This window comes from Eleginops maclovinus, chromosome 14 (genome assembly GCF_036324505.1).
Source record: "Eleginops maclovinus isolate JMC-PN-2008 ecotype Puerto Natales chromosome 14, JC_Emac_rtc_rv5, whole genome shotgun sequence".
Lineage (NCBI taxonomy): Eukaryota > Metazoa > Chordata > Actinopteri > Perciformes > Eleginopidae > Eleginops > Eleginops maclovinus.
Genome location: NC_086362.1, coordinates 12695564 through 12701563, shown reverse-complemented (window position 1 = coordinate 12701563; position 6000 = coordinate 12695564).

Here is a 6000-nt window from a genome sequence, read left to right as displayed (position 1 = left end):
CCCATTCAAAACCGAGACAGTTTCATTGAGCACTGTTTGCTTCGTGGCATCTTGAAAGAGGGTTCAGAACAATCATACACCTTGGAAGATTTTTCAGCATGGCTCAAGGTTAAAGCCCGGGCCAAGAGTATTGCCCAACAAGTCTCGGGACCTGCGTCAGTGGAGAGACGAGAGCCAGTCCAAAAGAACCTGGGGAGAAGGGCGACGCCGACCACGATGTACCTGAGCAACACCGCCACTGTGGAGAGCCAGCCTGATGTTCAACCAAGCCATGGAAGGGGGATGACAATCCATGGGAAACCCAAGTTCCAACCTTTTTGTCCATACTGTAACAACAAGGAACACTTCCTGGGAACTTGCCCGAAAGTTAAAGAATTTAGCCCGTCACAACTGAGAACCTGGATAGAGAGGAATGATCGTTGCTACAGATGTGCCCGCTGTCATAAGCCAGATAATTGCACCCTCAAAAAGCCTTGCAATGTCTGCAAAGAGTTGCATCTCACCATCCTGCATAACATCATACCTCAACCGTCAACATCTAAAGGCCCCCATGGCTCAGAGAAATCAGCAACGGGAAACACCCTCAATCTGCTCGTCCGTGCACCTTGTTCTGCAGACACTCTGTACATGGATCAGCCAAACAGATCTCCCCGTGTGATGTTGAAGGTAGTCCCAATTTTCTTGATCAATGGCCGGCAGAGGCTGAAGACATATGCCATACTTGACGATGGTTCAGAAAGAACGATCATCCTAACCTCTGCAGTGTCCCAGCTGCAACTAAAAGGACCAGAAGAGGTCCTGAATCTCAGAACTGTGCGTCATGAGGTGATTCCCATAAGTGGTGAGACAATCTCCTGTTCAATCTCCCCAGTGAGCCAGAAGAAAATCAAATTCCTTATAGCCAATGCCTTTACTGCTCCTGTCCTCAACTTGGCTGAGCATTCCTGTCCCGCCTCTGACCTGCAGAGGGAGTATTCCCACTTACGAGGCCTACCCTTACCGGACTTTGTCCAAGCCCGGCCGCTGATCCTGATAGGCTCAGATCATTCCCACTTGTTGGTGCCCAAAGAGCCTGTCCACATGGGACCTTATGGGGGACCCATCGCCGTCCATACTGCCTTGGGTTGGGCTGTTCAGGGCCCAGCCAATGCCTTACCTCGACTTCAGACTTCTGATGTACAAGCCTTGTTCACACTCTGCAACACTGTATCCTGCCCAGCTACTGCTGAGTTGATGGAGAATGTGGAGAGACTGTGGAGACTCGATTCCTTTCCACACCGTAAGGAGAAGGAAGTAACCCGCTCTAAGCAGGATCATTATTGCCTGGAGCTGCTCGAGACGAAAACTGCAGTGAAAGAAGCAGGTGGAGTGTCTCGATATGCTACCCCATTGCTCAGAGCACCGAACAGTCCACGGCTAACCTCTTCAACCCATAACTTGTTGCCATGGCTGCGAGGAACTGAACGCAGGTTGAAGAAGGACCCTGAGCTCATTGAGATCTGCAACCAGGAGATCCTGAAACTGGTCGAGATGGAGTATGTGAAGGAGGTGGATCCCAAAGATGATCAGCCAGGTTCAGAATCTTGGTATGTTCCACATCACATCATCAGACAAGCGAGTGGAAAACACCGGCTGGTGTTCAACTGCTCTTTCCAGCTTCATGGCCTGAATCTGAATCGCAGCCTTCTTCCTGGTCCAACTCTGGGTCCCTCTCTTCTTGGCGTGCTCCTCCGTTTCCGTGAGCACAGCGTGGCCATCAGTGGTGACATAAAATCTATGTTCCACCAAGTTCATCTACTCCCTGCTGACAGGCCACTGCTAAGATTCCTCTGGCGAGCTATGGCTCAAGATACCTACCCAAAGACCTATGAGTGGCAGGTGTTACCTTTCGGTACAACTTGTAGTCCTTGTTGCGCCATTTATGCCCTGCAGCGTCAAGCCAAAGAGCACCCAGAGAGTGATGAGGGAGTGATGAACTCAGTGTTGAGGGCATTCTATGTCGACAACTGCCTGCAAAGCTTCCCTTCTTCGGCCACAGCCAAAGCACTTCTGGACAAACTTCGTTCCACACTGTCTCGCGGGGGATTCGAAATTCGCCAATGGGCGAGTAATGACTCCCGCGTTGTCGAACATCTCCCTCCAGAGGCAAGATCTGCTAGCACGGACTTGTGGCTCTCTCAAGCTGGCATTGACCCCCAGGAATCCACCTTAGGTTTGCGCTGGAGCTGCCTTCCTGATAGCCTGGGATACAAACACCGTGTGACACCCATCAAGATTCCCACACTCCGCCTAATCTATCGCACTCTGGCCAGTCAATACGACCCCTTAGGGTATATCTTACCTTATACCACCAGGGCCAAAGTGCTGGTTCAGGACTTGTGGAAGACCAAACGAGGCTGGGATGACCCCATCATTCCATCTGAACTGGTTGACCGATGGCTGAAGTGGGAACAGGAACTGGCTGACCTCTCAAGCATCAGACTGCCTCGCTGCTATGTGCCCTCTTGTGCTGACCAGTCAGGTGTACACAGAGAGCTGCATGTTTTCTGTGATGCCTCAGAAAGGGCCTATGGCACTGTGGTCTACTTACGTGTCCATGACAGCCAAGATCATGTTCATGTGGCATTCGTCATGGCCCGCTCCAGGGTGTCACCAAAGAGACAGTTGTCAATGCCTCGACTTGAACTGAGCGCGGCCTTGGTAGGGGCGCAGTTGGCCACTACCTTGAAGTCTGAACTTACCTTGTCATTGGCCCGAACCATCCTTTGGAGTGACCCCACCACAGTGCTGACCTGGTTGAAGTCAGAGTCGTGCCACTACAAGGTCTTTGTTGGCACTCGAATCGCAGAGATCCAAGAACTCACAGACTCAGATGACTGGAGGTATGTGGACAGTCCAAACAACCCAGCTGATGACCTGACCCGAGGCAAGACACTGCGTGACCTGGCGCAACCTAGCTGCTGGACGGACGGACCTGCCTTCCTTCAGCACCCTGAGACTTGCTGGCCTGTTGCTCCAGGTGTTTCCCACACCTCATCCCTCACAGACAGCACAGAACTGAGGAAGGCTGCTACGTGCCTGAATGTTTCTGCTGCCCCCAGTGTATTGCCGAATGCCTCTAAGCATCAAAGCTGGAGTGACCTCATCACCGCTACTGACCAAACATTGACTCAATCCGACAAAGTGACCGAAGGTGCAGCAGCGGAAACCTTCATTCTACAACAAGCCCAGGAGTCATGCTTCCCTGAAGAACTCAGCGCTCTCCGTAAAGGAAAGCCTCTCTCTAGGCAAAGTAGTCTACTTCAACTCTCTCCTGAGCTTGATCCAGATGTTGGGCTGATGCGGGTAGGAGGAAGACTACGCAGGTCCCAGGACCTAGACCCAGACATCATCCACCCAATCATTCTGGACCCAAAGCATCCCACTACGCAGCTCATCATTAAGCACTATGACGAGTCCCTGCTGCATCCGGGGCCAGAGAGGGTCTTTGGAGAGTTGAGACGCAAGTATTGGATCCTGGGAGGAAGACCAGCCATCCGTAAACATCAGCACAGTTGCAGAGAGTGTCAGAGGTGGAAATCCTCTCCTGAAGTGCCCAAGATGGCTGATCTGCCCCCGGCAAGGCTGCGTCTCTTCAAACCACCATTCTGGTCCACTGGTGTAGACTGTTTTGGACCCTTTATCATTCACCATGGCCGTAGAACAGAGAAGCGATGGGGAATTATCTTTAAATGCTTAACCACTCGTTGCTTACATCTGGATTTGCTTGGAAGCATGGATGTCGATGCCTTTCTCCTAGCACTCCGTCGTTTCATCTCCCGTCGTGGCAAGCCCTTTGAGATCTGGGCGGACAGGGGAACAAACTTCCGTGCTGGGGACAGGGAGTTGAATCAATGTTTCCAGGCCATGGAACCCAAGCTTCAGGAACACTTGGCCAATCAGCAGATTTCCTTCAACTTCAATCCGCCATGTTCTCCACACTTTGGAGGAGTCTGGGAGCGCGAAATCAGATCAGTCAAGAACGCTCTACGAGTGATCCTCGGGAATCAGACCACTTCTGAAGCTGTCCTTCACACTGTCCTGGTTGAGGTAGAAGGCATTATGAATTCAAAGCCTATAGGCTATCTTTCATCTTCTGCCAGTGATCCTGATCCGGTCACTCCCAACTTGCTGCTGATGGGGCGGCGGGACGCCTCCCTGCCACAAGCCATCTTTGCCAACAGCAAGCTCCTTGGGCGAAGGAAGTGGCGTCATAGCCAGATGTTGGCGGACCATTTCTGGACACGGTTCATTCGTGACTACTTGCCTAACCTACAACCCAGAGGAAAGTGGCTGAGGGAAGTCCAGAATCTGGAAGTAGGGAAGACTGTTCTGATCCTTGACCCCCAACTGCCGCGGGCCTCTTGGCCAACAGGTCGAGTAACAGCTGTCATGGCCGGTAGAGACGGACGTGTTCGGTCCGTTGACGTCCAGGTCGGCCGTCAAACCTACACCAGACCAGTGTGTCGTCTGATGGTGCTTCCAGAGTTGGAAGAAGAGTGAGTCTTTCTTTCAGGAGGAATTGATCCCAATTCCGGGGCGGCTATGAAAAGACTCCCTGGATTTTCGTCCTTTTTTTTCAGTTATCTTTCTAATATGGTGAATCTGCCAAACTGAATCCCACTCCACCTGCCAGCTAAGGGGCGGAGACTATAAATAGCCTGCTCACCCTTTAGTTCATCCTTTGCACTCCCTGCCAGCACACCAATTTAACCCTGTGTCCTGAGTTTCCTCCACATATCCTGAAGTGTGCGTCTTCAAGTTAACGTGAGTGGTCAATTCATTGTTTATTGTTTCATTTGTATGCCTTTGTGGTAGTTTTGCTGATCCCTTTGTTCTCAGACATGTGCTAGGAGCCATGTGGGAATTGTTTGTTGCTTGTTTGTTACTTTGCTGTTTAGTTGTGGATTGCGTATTCACACATGATTGTTGCTTGTTCGTTGCCTTTGCTGTTTAGTTCTGAATTGTGTATTTGCACATGATTGTTGGTTTCTCTGTTTGATTGACCACTTCGTTATTTAATTGTAGTTGTATTGTTTCTTTGTTTTCTCATGCAGCACACAAAATAATCAAGACCAAAAGGGAAAATAAATACTGGTTCTTGCATTAAACCCTGCCTTCTCCTTGCCTCATTGCATCCTTGCCCTTTGGGTCTTCTGACCGAGACCCTGTCTGCTCGCCACACTCACTCTCCACGAACCAAATCACCCCTACAGTTCCTTCATTGAGGCTACAACTGGCTTAAGTCTGTCTAGTCATCTTGGACAAGCTGACTGATCTGAAAATTCCATTTGACAATTGCAGAGGGCAAGCCTATGACAATGGGGCCAATATGAAAGGTAAACACCAAGGAGTACAAGCCAGACTGTTGAGAATGAATCCCAGAGCTGTGTTTGTTCCATGTGGTGCACACACATTAAACCTCGTCATTGCAGATGCTGCCAAATCCTCCAAAGATGCTGTTGTTGTTTTTTGGCTATGTACAAAAGATGTTCACCTTTTTTTCTGCTGGCACATAAAGGTGGAATATCTTGAAACAAAATGTGAACCTAACAGTGAAGTCATGGACTGACACAAGATGGGAGAGCAGGCTTCAAAGTGTCCATGCAGTCAGGTATCAGGCCTCTGAGATTCGAGAAGCCTTACTGGAAGCCAGACAGAAGATTAATGATCCTGTGGCGAAAGTGGAGGCACCGTCACTAGCAGAGGAAGTTGGTTCTTACCGCTTCTTGATTTGCTGTGTAGTGTGGTGTGAGATACTGTCAAGAACAAATACAGTGAACAAGCTCCTCCAATCTGCTTCAATGCAGCTTGACGTAGCTGTGCAGTTAAAGCATTTTAGCTACGAAGCACCTGATGAGCCAGTGGCTGATGCACTGCGGAATTTTGAGGTCAACTTCTTCAACATTGTGGTTGACTCCACAATAGGATCCATTGATGAACGATTTGAAACTCTGAACC